At 40.7% G+C, this 13,845-nt stretch overlaps 1 protein-coding gene across 5 annotated transcripts in view; it reads left to right on the top strand.

The window, feature by feature from the left end:
- Window positions 1–13,845, top strand: part of EXOC6B (exocyst complex component 6B) — a 578,067-nt gene that overhangs the window by 479,774 nt on the left and 84,448 nt on the right. The window lies entirely within an intron of this gene.

Genomic DNA, 13,845 nt, shown 5'->3' on the forward strand with positions numbered 1-13,845 from the left:
ATGTGATCTGTGTGATGGTTAGGGATTTCTGGGTGAATGCAGTGTGGGGGAGTAGGGAGATATCATTCCTGTCCCCTTAAAACAACATGTTCTGTCCAGCAAGTAATTTTTTGCAATCTGAGGTAAGGTAGTGTAATATGACATTTATTGAACATTTAGGACGAGGTAGGTATTATGGGGAGTATAATATAAACAAGCCAAAGCTCCTGCCTTCAAGAGATGATAATTTAATGGAAAAAAATATCCTAACATGATCATTCATATAGTTCTGAGTTAATTAAGTTTGGGGAAATGATTGGCCACTTACAAATAGCTACTTTCTAATTACTACCACCATCCCTGTCTTAGTGGCATTTAAGCTGTGTCACGTGGCAGCTCGTAGTTCTGTTGAGTTCCCTTGGGTGTGATTCTGTGCTATGGCGGTAGAAGTTAGGGGAATGCGGGAGGTAGGAGGGCTGAGCTGATAGGTCCCTGGGTGGTTTATCCTCGATTCACCTAAGCAGCTTTGATATTACATGTTTTATATATTAGCCTTCTTCATAAGATTCATCTGGGGGAAGAAAACAGGCTCTGCAACTAAAAACTTCAATCACTGGATTATGCAACAATAACGAAACATTCAGCCTTCATGGTGGGGCACTCAACTAAATGCTTTGTGGTCTTGCAGCAACCAAAAATTACCTCCCTCATTTGAAAAGCAGTATTGAGATAATCTGTGGTTAGGTTTTGAGAGTGAAAAGGGTTGTTACACCACCCACTTGTTTGCCAGGAAAAGGATCCTCTGAAGAGGGAATGAGTGAACATTATAGAAATTGTCATTTCATTTTGTCAAAGAGGATTGACAGATCAGGCTGTCAGAAAGCAGATGCAGCGCAAGCCAGGTGGTGATCTAAGTGCCGGAGAAGACTTCTCTTAAGCCACTTAAGGCAAAGTCCCATGCAACCAATAGTTATTTCAAGGGTACTGAATGGTCAAGAATGAAATAAGCTAGTGGGGTCTATACTTATTTTTGGTCTCTTAAAGTCAGCTCACAACATGAACAACACTATAAGCAGGTGAGTGATTTAGATAGTTTAGAAAAAATAAAAGAATTAAAGCAAACAAAAAATAGCTAAGCTCTGTGAAATGGAAAATGAGATTTCCATACGGGATGAGTGATGAGTTATGCAGAAAGCATTCCTGAGCAAAAGCTTTGGGGCCACCTGTTTTGGTTTGGTTTTTAAATGGGAAAATAGATCAGTTGGTCCTACAGAACATTCCCACAAAACTTGTCATGTGATACAATAGAGGCAGCAGGGAATGAGGAAAATCACATCTGAACCGACTCCTCTCATTGATGTTACCTGGCCTTTTTCAGCCTAATTGATAAGAGAAAGAGCCCTTGTCTGCAGGAAGCATTTACGCCTCTGAGAACTTCCTTTTCTGTTCCTACTCACTGAGAAAGCGGAAGGAAGTCAGCATTTGTCCCAGTCACCTTCAGTGCAGAATCAAGCTTCCACTATTGTCATCTCTTCAGAATGTAACCCAGGGCTGCTTTTGAGCCAGTTTTGCTTCTGGCCAGCCATGCAGTCATCAAATAGGTATCTAGAAATTCCTGTGAGGCTCCACCCCAAAAGTGCAGAGCCTTCCCCTGTGAGCCAGAATCAGCTCACTGAGATGGCCATTGGCGCTGAGCCTCTCCAAACTCCAGAAGTCAAAAGCCGGAGCTCTCCTTCCCTGTCCCACCCTCTCCCTTCCCCATCCCCCACTCAATACTTCCTTCATAGCTACTAAATGCTCTCTCTGGAATGTTTGAAGGTGAGGATTTAGGTCCAGGCAACCTGTTAAAAATATGAATTGTTACCATGAACTCTGAGTGGCCTTTCAGCTTTGCTGACAGAAATTTACTCCATGTAGACCCAACAAAAAAAAAAAAAATTAAGCAGGTAAGGTCATTTGGAGTTGAAACAAGCATGCAGTCGGTGTGTTTGAAAATGAAATTATAATTAACCTGCTGATGGCCGTGAGGTGTTACCTTGAACTCTGTGTGGCCTCTTGGCACAGCGGCTGAACTTGCTTTATTGAATACCCAGAGACCTGAACAGGTGAAATCAGGATATGTCCGGGGCCAATTGTACTTTTATAAGGAAGATTATGTCTCTTTTAGTGCCCAGTTGTAAGAGAGTTGAGGATTAATTGAGCAGCACTAATCAGAAAATAAAAATGAGTTTTGACCATCCCTATCTGTGTGAAGCATAAAATTTGTTAAAACTGCTGAGGAGAATGACTTGACTTGCCCACTTTGTGAACTGATTCCTGTAGTGATGAGAGGTTACCAGGCCTGATAGTGGCCTAGGAAGATTTTTGCAATTTGGAAATCATCTATCATCTACATGTTTAGGAAAACATTGTAATTACCAGCTGAGAGCTATGAAGTGTTGCTTGAACTCCAAGTGGTCTGTTGACACATGGGTTGGACAACTTTATGGAACTATTCAAAATGAGGTGGGTAAAATCATACAGCAGTAACTTAGCATTGTTAATGACGAGGATGGGCGGTGAGGTCATTTATGGTGTAGAATGAATGGGTCTGAGATAAACTTTAACTCTCGCTTGTCCGTGAAGTATTACTTTAAACTAAGTGTGTGGCTTGCGTTATATAATCAATAAGATTGAATAATGGTGCTGCAGTTATCAAGTGTGTACCAGGTTAAGGGAATACCATAAACACTTGATTCATTGCCAGAGTCAGTCTTGACCTACACCTTGTCACACTTTGCCCTTTAAACTGGCAAGAAATCCACTTATCCCATGTCACACTAAATAGAATAAAAAAGAACTGCATTATTCTCTTGCCTCCGTTTTTCACATCTCTTCCTTCTAATTATGTAATATCGTTCCTTGGTAAAGTCACATTTTATTTTAGGATTCTCCTTGTTTTGGCTGAGAACATCTATCGTTAGACTAAACAAACTGTTTGGTTCACTTTGTGCCTTTGACAGACTGGCTAGAATGAATGCTCTCGTTGGTTTAATAAACAAAGAATAATAATCCAAAATGGGTCTTATTACAGGGTGGAATGACTCCATTCATAGGCTTGGAATGATCTAATTGTTCACATCTCTGCCTGGTTTAAGCAGTAAATATATAGATAACACTGAGGTTTTCCCATTTCAAAAGAAGTTTCGATTAGGACACAAAACACACACTCTTGGCCTTCCCAGCTCCTCTTTTTGTAGCAGCCTGTGTTAGATACTCCTGTATTTCTTGTAGAATACTTAAATGAAGAGGAAAGTTCACAAGGTACTAACCAGTAAGGCAGGCTCATCTCACGTTAATATCATTTCACTTGGTTAATGATTAAGGTTCAACATTGCCAACAGACCAAAGGAATCGATGTCTTCTTGAAAGAAAATGCTTTGTATTTGCCCAGCATACTTCATTTCGATCAAATACACAAACTTAGATGTGGACTAAACCCTCTACAACAGTTACAGGCATGATCCTGTCAGTTCAGTGTCCACAGAGATTGACTGCCTAGTCCCACTTTGGGGTGCCACTTAGATTTGGGTGGACTTCTGTATAACTTTGAATACCTGCCTAAATGTGTAGGCCTCAGGTAATTGTATTTCTCTTGTTTTCCCCATCATTCTGATAGGTGTTCTCCAATTCACAGATGCATCATATTTCTCTCCTGCAGTTAGAAGCATCGCACTTTGTGCTGTTTGTACAATCTGGAATGTGTACCCTATTCCAGCTTCAGTCATTTCTCAGTTCCTGCCTGCCTTCTCCATGAAGCCTTCCCCCATCATTTCATTCCAATCTCTGAACTCTTACTATATTGATTTTCTATAGCACATATAATAGTGACAGATATATGACAAAACTTAGCCAAGTATTGACGTTAAAGTCAGCACTTATCATAAACTTTCTCATAGTTATTTTACACACTGGTCTCAGTATCCCCTCTGCCTTTGCATGGTAGAACAACCCTTCCCCCCTCCAATTGCTGCCAAAGTGACCTTCCTAAAATACAAATTTGACTGATCATTCTTCTGCTTAAAACTCCTCAGGGGAGCTGGCCTGGTGGCGTAGTGGTTAAGTTCACACACTCTGCTTCAGCGGCCCAGAGTTCGCAGGTTCGGATCCCAGGCATGGACCTAGCACTGCTGGTCGAGCTACGCTGTGGTGGCATCCCTTGTAAAGTAGAGGAAGATTGGCACAGATGTTAACTCAGTGACAGTCTTCTTCAAGCAAAAAAAAAAAAGAGAGAGAGAGAAAGATTGGCAAGAGATGTTAACTCAGGGCCAATCTTCCTCACAAAAAACAAAAAACTCTTCAGGATCTACCCATCACCTCCAGGGAAGAAAAACAAGTCCTTGCATATAAGTGCCTTCTCAGGCCAGCCCCTACGTGCCTTTCCAGCTGCATCTTCTACCATTCCCTTGGTATACCCATGCAAAATTAGTTGCTGTTCACCGAACATGACATAGCAAAGTTTCCTTCTTTCACCCAGGCATTTATTCCCCTGGCAAACATTTGCTCAACTTTTAAGACTCAGGTCAGATGTTTCCTCTCCTGGGAAACTTTCCCTGACTCTCTCAGGCAGGGACTGGCTCACCCTCTGCACCTCCTTAACACCTTACACAAAACTGTTACAGCATATCATACCATACTGTATTTATTTTCCTATGTGTCTCCTCTACTAGCTATGAACTGTTTAAGATAGAGACTGTTGTCTTACCCATTTTTATATCCTTATAAAAGACACATAGCAGCTATTCCATAAATGTCTGTTGAATGAATGAACGAGCAAACAAATGAACGTCTGTTTTTTAATGGAATTAAAAGAAAACCGAATAATTTCCAATGAGAGAGATGCTTAGATGTTAAAGTATTTTGTGCCTATAGATGTCCTACTTTCATGTCAATATATGAGGTACTTGCTAAGGGACCTAGGTGTACACACATCGAGTCCCTTAAAATGTGTCTTGACCGTGGATAGCTTGGTTTGAGAAAGTCTTCTAGTTTGAGTGGAAGTGATTATTGCCATTGTCGTTGACCACACCTAGATTCCAAACTATGTCAGATACGTGTCAGGACAATTAGACTGTAACTAGAAGGGTGGAGTCTTCAGTCTCGTCTTTTACCCTCTCTTTAATGCAATGTAGTTCAGAAAATACACACTTTTCCTTAGTTTTTGGCAACATTTTCTGCCAGGACCTTAATAGGAGGGAATTAGTCAGTATTCCCACCTGCTTTGTAATTAGTCTCAAGTAGGACCCAAGCAATGGCCAATTCTATCCAAAATTAGCGTAAAAGAACAATGCCACTAACGTTATACTCAGGGCCAGTCCTACGGCTCCCCTGTCAGCCAACCCTCAGCCCCAAAATCCAGAAGCACAAACTCTCAAAAATTGATCTTATGTTTCTTTTTCTGCCACTGAGACTTAGTTGTTCTACTCTCCAGGGCTCTAAGCAGGTAACAGAAGCAGTTTAGGAATAAATAGTGAGGACTGCCATTTTATAGGAGAGGAAAACAGGGCACGCCAAGGCTGCATAGTTTGTGAGATGACGTTGGGTAGGTTCAGGTGCAGGTCAGTGCAGTGGTGAGGAAAGCACCCAGGTATCCTTGACAGATAGTCCCCTGGCTAAACCCCCCACGTCTCCACCCTGGGCAGTTTAACTTGTGCCAGTGATCCCAAGGATTTTCTGAATGAATTACCATAATTGGATTTAATTCAGGAAGGGGCTGTTTCCTGTACACACCAAACAGGCTGCATACTGGATTCTTTTGCCTAGATGACAGGGAGGAAGAAACCCAACAGGAAATACATCTTTGCAAATTAGAAAAGTTGATCTAAGTTCTGCAAACAGTGGGCACTTGTCCAAGGTGAACTCCTAGTGACCCCCTGGCACCTTGGCTCACCTCACTGTACTTCACAGCCAGAAGCATACCAGGTGGATTCACTTTCTTACCTCCCTGATAAGGCAACAGGACCTTGCCACACCCAGACTCCCATCCAATCTCCTTTCCTGCTTCCCCTGACCCCAGGTCTGATAAAAACCCAGGGTGATAATGCTATTGAAGTGCAGGCTATAAACCATATCAGTATGTACGTAAGTGGAGGGAGGGGACAAGGGGAGGAAAAAGCAAAAAAGGCCAAATGGAGAGTTCAGCTTCACCTCTAGGTGACCTTGGCAGCATGTGGAGTAGAAGGGAAATTGCCAGGAACTTGCAGCCTTTTTTTGAGCATTGTTTTGACTTGGCTTTGCTGCAGAGCAACTTTGAGGGACTGGGGCAAAAAATAGGTCATTGTGAACTGCAGGTGCAGTTTTGATCTTGAATTATAATCTGTTGTGGTGTCTGTGCAAACCCAGAAGTATTCATCAAGATGAAAATGAAGCTTTCCTCATAGGTGCACAGACCACTTTACATCTTATTAGCACAAACATCATAAGTTGCTTTTTTTCCCTCAAAAATGGGAGGATAGAGTGGAGTTCTCTCCCTCCCTCCCCCGACTCCCCTTTCCTCCCTCCCTGTTCTCTCCCTACCTCCCTTCCTCCCTCAGTCTCTCTCTCCGTCTCTCACTCCCTCCTTCCTTCGCCTCCTCCTTCAATAAACCATCCCTCTCTGTTGTGAAAACCTCATCTGACAAACGAACTCTGACTCTCAAGGCACCTTCCTCAGGAGATACTGATTAATGTAGGCAGGCTCACTCAAGGATTCAGTGACAAGCAAGACATTCAAGAGGCCGGGATATTAATTGTTACTCTCAAGTAGTCAGAGCGTTCACCATGATCTTTGTCTACTTAATTTAAACTCTTGAGAGAATGCAGACCAGTATGCAGAAAGAACATATCCCAACAAATGAAAGGGGGAGAGTTTTAAAACCCTTACTCTTGGCCTCAATCATGTCACTTAATCCCTCCCACCATCTGTTTCCTCATTTTCTAAACGTAATAGGAAACATGTCAAAGCACCTGGCTGCTCAAATGATAGGCACTGTCTCTGGACTGAGAGGAAAATCTGGAGAGTATTGCTCAAGCAATTTTGTACTTGAGAACTGCTAAAAAAACATTGCTTGGGTTGCTGATTTCTTCCTTCCAAACTATTCTGTAGAAACAAAGAAGATCAAGAAAGTAGAGGCTTAAATTTCAGCAAGAAACATTTAGATTAGCCTAGAAATGCCCTGCCACCTATTTGTCTTGGGAAGGAATCATTTAGGTGATGCTTGATAAAAAGGCAAGTCAATTTTATTCATTTTCTGATCATTGTGATTTTTGAAGATTAATAACTAGAGGGAAATAGGTATCTGCTACTGATAATTTTGGGATAAAGTTGGATTAGTTGACAGAAAATGTTGTTGAGAAACAAACAGCTCAGAAAAGCAGTTTTATTTTGTTTTCAACAGCAACTTATGATGTGTTCTGGATAGATGGGGTAGGAAGGTGGGAAAGGGTGGGTGGGTAGCAGATGGACTCCACTTGAGGTTTCTTCAAAGTTAGTGATTTAATATGTCTGAGGAGTTCAAATTTTTTAGTCTTTTATTCTGAACCTTTATTGATATTTAGAGGAAAGAGACATACAGCGCTGTCTCATAATGAGGGAAGTGAGACTTGGAGTAGACAGATAACTTAGGACAACTTCTTGGTCTTTGTTTGGGATTCCTGCCCTCTGATTCAGGGTGGGATCCCCTGAGACCACTCATACTGCTTCCGGGCTGCTTCAGATGAGTACCAGCCACCATCACCTTCCGGTGCCCCAGAATTTTGTCTACCCAGGGGTGTCAGCTGCTGCCAACAGGAAGTCTCATTACTGTGATCTCTGGAACCCGGGTTCCCAGAGTGAGCAGTAATCCAGAGTTGCCACCAGCTATACCTCTGCAGTTCTAGGAGCCTAAAATACCCAGGCCTTAGTTCTGTTAGACTAGAACAGTGATTCTCAGTGATGATGGGAGGGCATGGGGGTTTGGGGCACATCTAGAAGGCTTCTTGTCCCTGGTCACCACCTCACAACCTGTACTCATTCACCCCTTCATATCCCCCACTATTATGATGGGAATGTCCCATATTCATTACATGTGTAGAATTAACAAAAGAATGGTTAACTTTTAACAGCCCTCCACAAATACTTCTTCATCTCTTTCATTTTCCCCAACCATTTGAATATTTCCTGTGTACTAGGCAAAAACTAAGCAGTACATTCATATATTATCTCAGGCAATTTTCTAAAGACTGTCTGAGTTAAGAATTATTATTTCCATTTTATGGATGAGGAAACTGATGCTCCAAGAGGTTAAGCAGCTTAGCCAAAGTCACAGTAAATGGCTGAACCAGGAGTTGAACCCAGGGATCTGTCTGATGCCAAAGCTACTTAATTGTTACGCTGTTCTGCCTCCTCTCTCCAATGACCTTGCCTAGAACCAGTATAGCCAAATGGCAGGCCCATGTCTGAAGCAGCAAATTTTCATTCAGAGATCCATGAACGTCTCTGCCTTTAAGTATCAGAAGAAACATTAAACAGTGCTAAGTCTTTACTTATGTTTAGAATTTCTAACATCCAACAGATGCATTTTTTCATACCTCAGAGTAAATATCGTTAAGTGATTGGCACCTTTGAGGCCTAATTTTCTTTGGAGAAATTTAAATATAACAAATACATTATTCCCTCTATCCAGACTAGAAAATTAACTTTTATTTCTGTTTCATCTTTATTTGTTTTTAAAAATGTATATGATTGGTAAGAAGGAATATAAAAAGAAAGGAAAAAATAGTTAAGTAAAAATAAAAGAAACAAAACATTTGAGCGTAGGTAATATCCTATTTGATCCCCAGGCCTAGGCAGGCCCATTCCTGCCATGAATTTGGTATTTATCCTTTAGGGGTTTTTTTTAATACTTTGAAGCCACATGTGAGTGTCTATGAATAATATGTAATGTTACTTTTTGTGTTTTCTAAATTACATACATTGATTCTGAAGCATTTTTTTTTTTGGTCAGATAGTATTTTCAAGAGTTCTCCATGCCAGTACTGAGATCTAATTTGTTTTATCTGTTGTATAGTATGCCATTATAGTAATATGCCACATTTTATTATCCTTTCTTCTATTGATGAATATTTAAGTTGTTTCCATTTTTGTTGGTGTTGTACAAATAGCATTTCATAGAACAGTCTTATGCTTGTTTCCTTGTGCATACAAGTGAGTGTTTCTTGAGAGTTTTTACCTAAAAGTATACCTAGAACTAAAATGACTGTCTCATTGAGTCTTTTTGTCTTGATGCACATGAGATTTTTATTTGGTGAGATGACCCCAAGTGAAACCATAGGTGTATGTTTATAGTAAGAGAAGAAAGGCGGGGATAGTGTCAATGGAGAGTATAGCAATGTGAGACTCTGGGCCCCATGATAGTCTCTACCATTGTTCCCATTCAACAGACAGAATGTCAGTTTTCAGCTCTATAGGCAGGAGAGATCAACATGGTTAGTTGATTATATATGGCATCTGCTCTTTATTAGTACGTTGTCCTCTTTTTTTTTTTTTTTTTTTTTTTGCATTCAGGGACAGGCCCATTCCTTAATTAAGAAAAAGGAAATAAAATATCTTATGCCCCAAATTCAAGCATCAGCCAGCTCTGTGGTGTTCTAAGCAAGCTGCTTTCGGGATCTCCATAACATTCTGACTGTCTATCAGAATGCTTTATTATGATGCCTGCAGCAGAATCTGAAAGAGAAGTTTTCCCTTTGCAGGAGTGGCTGAGAACAGCGAGACTGTGCATTGTCTCGGCGTTCTACTGTATGTCTAAAGTATTTATTTACTTTATTTAGAGGCTGTGGCTGTGACTTTATCTTCTTCTAGCTCATTTTCCAGTGTAACAGGATAAGACCACTCCTGCCATTATGATTTACCGTGCAGTAAACAATGAGGGCTTTTGGATTGCATTTTATAGAATTGCTGTATTCAGCCCTTCCTTTCAACCCCTTTGGGAAAGAATTGACAATTGATATTTCTCTTTTGGATTTCTCACTGAATTCAGCATTCCTAGATTTGGTTTCTGTTTGTTCTTTGGCTTGTAAAATCCATTGCTTTGGGGATAAGAATGGCTTGTTTCCAGCATGATAGATTTTTGCTTTCTAGTCTACCCAGTGACGGGAGGGGAAGGACAACGCGGCTTAACCAGCCCTATCTCAGTTGTTCTTTTCGTATTCTGCTCCAAACATAGCAGTGCCCCACTCCCAAACAAACAAGGCTTGAGCATCACTTTTGACCATGGAGCATAGCCTCTTCCCAGCAGCCCATCTTCAGTCGTGGAAAGTTCAGGTAGCAGAGGTAAAGTACTGCACAGTTGACCATGCTGAGACAAGCAGGCCAAGTCTGGCGCGGGCTGCTATCCTCCTGTTAACCTGCTCTGGCAGCCTGTTACACAGAACTGCTTATGCTAGGGGCCATTGAATTTCATAGGGCAAGTTTATTTCATGGACAGAAGAAGAGGAGTTCTTGGTCTTTTGTGTTATGAGGCTTTCATGGATTTTCAATCTGATGTCAAATGTAAATTAGTCCCAATTCTAAATTATCTCCCAACTTTGGATCTTGCTTTGAGAGGAAAAGTGTCAGCTTGGGTATGTTTATGTTCTGTGCATCTATTTTCTCTCCTATCAGCATAGCTTGTTTATGGTCTGCACATTTGTCTTTTTAACATTAGTTGCTGAGTACCTTTAAGGCAAGCCTTGTTCTCTTTTTCATGAATTTCAATTCTCAATGCCTTTTGTCTTATTGATTTGCAGTAAGTGTATATTGAATTAATTCCATATGTATTTTGAGGGATGAATTCAAAACTTATGCGAGGTGGGGAAGATACAAAGTGAGCACATAAGCCAAATCCCAACCACTATACACCAGAATGCTAGTTTGCCCAGTGCTCTCAAACTTAATTTTAACTACTGCCCCAGAGATTATGTATGTTACTTCATTTTGCACCTTTGCTATATATATTTTATGTTCAAAATTCTGATTAATAGGTGAGTATAGCCTATATGCCAGGGCTTCCCCCACCCCACTACCACCACCACCACCACCCAGGCCAATATTTAATTGTTTTGAATTTCTTTATGGTTTGTAAGCTGCCTTTAGTGTCAGCAGATACTATTGCCTGAGTAAGTAAGTGTTGGGGTTTCAGTTGGGAGGTGCATGGCCCCTGTCTGGACCTCTTAAACAAAGACCAGAGGCTGCTCATATGCTTTGATCCTCTACTACTAGATCCTTTAAGACCTTTACCCAGAGAGGTTACCTAAGACTACATCTTGTTTTTCTTTGTGGACAGGAGTGGGAACCCAAGTAAGGGAATTAAGCTGGCCTAGGAGAAGGAAGTTCTTGATCCTAAGACTCATTATTTTCCATTCATTCCTTTTGTCATGGCAAAAACTCTGCCATCCATGCTGAAGAAAGGTATTTTCTCTATCCAACAGGTTATTTTCAGTGCAGTGTAGGGAAAGAATACTGACCTGAGAGTCAAGAGATCTATTTCCTATTTGTATCTCTGCTACTACCTGGTTGAGTAAATGTGAGCAAGCAACCTAACCTTTCCTGTCAGCCGTAACTGGAGGCAGTTCACTATGATAATAAGCCCATCGCTAAGGCAGTGCATTTGATAGGGAGCACCACATTTTAAGCAGGACACTGATAAGTGCATTTAGAAGAAAAAGTTTACCAGGCTATCAAGAGATCTGAAAACCTTGTTTAAAGATTTTTAAACAAGGATATTTCAGCTTGGAAAAGAGAAGACTCAAGAGATTCGTGATCTCCAGCTTCCAATAGATGAAGACCTAACTTGCAGGGGACTGTGAGTACACTTACTTCTGTTGTGCTAACTAGGACTTGTGATTAGAAGTTAAAGGGAAGCAGATTGCCTCAGTATAAGAAAAAAACTTGTCAGCAGCTAGAGCTCTCAGAACTGGAGCAGACTACCTTTCCTGTAACTAGAGGCATACAAGCAGAAAACAGATTCACATTTATAAGGGATGTTTTATATGGGGTAGCAAATTATACTAAATGATTCCCAAGGTCCCTTCCAAAGCTAAAAGTCAATGATTTTGTGCGTAGACAAACTCAGACTCCTTCCAACCTTCAGTTCTGTGACCCTAAAAGATCTATAAGTTTTAACAAACTTTTCGTAAAATCAAAAGTATGAGAAGAAAAGATAAGGATGTTGTTTTATTACTTTCCAATCTGGCAGGACTTCTCAGTCTCTGATATGATCACAAGCTCCCTGGAGGGGGTGCTCCAAGCATGCTCTTCCCCTGCTTGTTCTCCCGCCCTCCAAGCACATCTGCCACTTTCTTTTCTTCCTCTTCTTTGTGATTTTTGTATTTCTTTGAATCTTTACAGGTGGTAGCAATTTTGGTTCATCTGACTTGATGGTATGAAATTCTAAATAGTTGGGGGTCATTTGGAGTGATTACCTTTTTCTTTGTATTCTGGGAGCCTCGGGGAGTGTGTTTGGAGCTGCTTAGTTTATAGTCCTTGTCAACGTAAACTCTTCATTCGTCTTCCCATCTCTCTGAAGAACAGGCAGGGGATGTTCATGACATCACAGATGTCATGCAGCAGACACATACAGCGTCAGGCAGAATTATAGTCGTCTCTAAACTGGAGAAATTTAGTAACTTTTATATTTGAGTCAGTGGTTTAGGGAAAAGAAATTCTATAGATTATCACCACATAGAAAATAAGACCTCAGTTTTGGTAGACAGTGTCTCTAGTAGGAAATCTGTTGGAATATGCTCTTACATGGGGGAATATCTTCACCTCACCATCCCCCCAAGGATTAAGTTACCGAGAATTGCAGCTATTACAAGGAAATTGCCAAGATCTTCTCTGTTCTCTTATCAAATTATCTGGATGGCTGGGGTTTTTTACATCCCCTATCCCCCTTTCTGAAATCTGCTGGAGCCCACGTTTTATATGAGATTCTTTTCCATTACACATTCAGGGTGTTTGAAATCCTGTCTAGATTACTGGCCATGGGGCAGGGAAAGGGAATCTTTGAACATGATCTGTGTAGCAACTTATTTTAAAACAATCTCTTCCAACTTCACAGAGGTTGTGCTGGTGACCCCTCTGTTCATAATTGTTGCCTCACATAATCCAAACGAATATGACTTCTGTTATCCTACAGGCTAGCTCCAAAGCATGAATTTTCAAAAGTGATGGCCATTCTTTCTTAGTGTCCCAATCAGCCTCACCTCGCCCTATGATATCAATGAAAGCCCAGCAGTCTCCATGGGCCATGGCATTTCCCTTAGATATGCACACACAGTTCAATTTCCCTTTATATATCTACATTTCTATAGTGTATAATTAAAGATAATGCTTTATTATTATATCTAAACTTGATTACATATAAATTTGAAGGAGGAGTTCAACCACTGAAGCTCTTCCAAGGCAGAAGAATCTAGAATGGCATGCTGGGGTGACACTGGCTGGAGCTAAATTGTTCAGTCAAAATGGGCTGATTAGAGCAACCAGCACTCTCATACACTGTTGATGGGAATGTAAAATGGTACGACCACTTTGGAAAATGGTTTGACAGTTCTTTATGAAAGTAAACATGTGCCTAACTTATCACCCAGCTATTGCAATCCTAGGTATTTATCTAAGATGAAAGCATATGTCCACAAAAAGACTAAAAAGAATGTTCATAGCAACTGTATTCATAATTGTAAAAAACTGTAATATCCCAAGTGTCCATCAATAGGAGAAAATATAAACTGTAGTACTCATACAATGGAATATTATTCTTCAATAAAAAGGAACAACTGCTGACACGTACAACATGGATGCATCTCCAAAACATTATACTGACCAAA

The sequence above is a fragment of the Equus asinus genome, chromosome 6, assembly GCF_041296235.1.
Source record: "Equus asinus isolate D_3611 breed Donkey chromosome 6, EquAss-T2T_v2, whole genome shotgun sequence".
In the NCBI taxonomy this organism is placed as follows: Eukaryota; Metazoa; Chordata; class Mammalia; order Perissodactyla; family Equidae; genus Equus; species Equus asinus.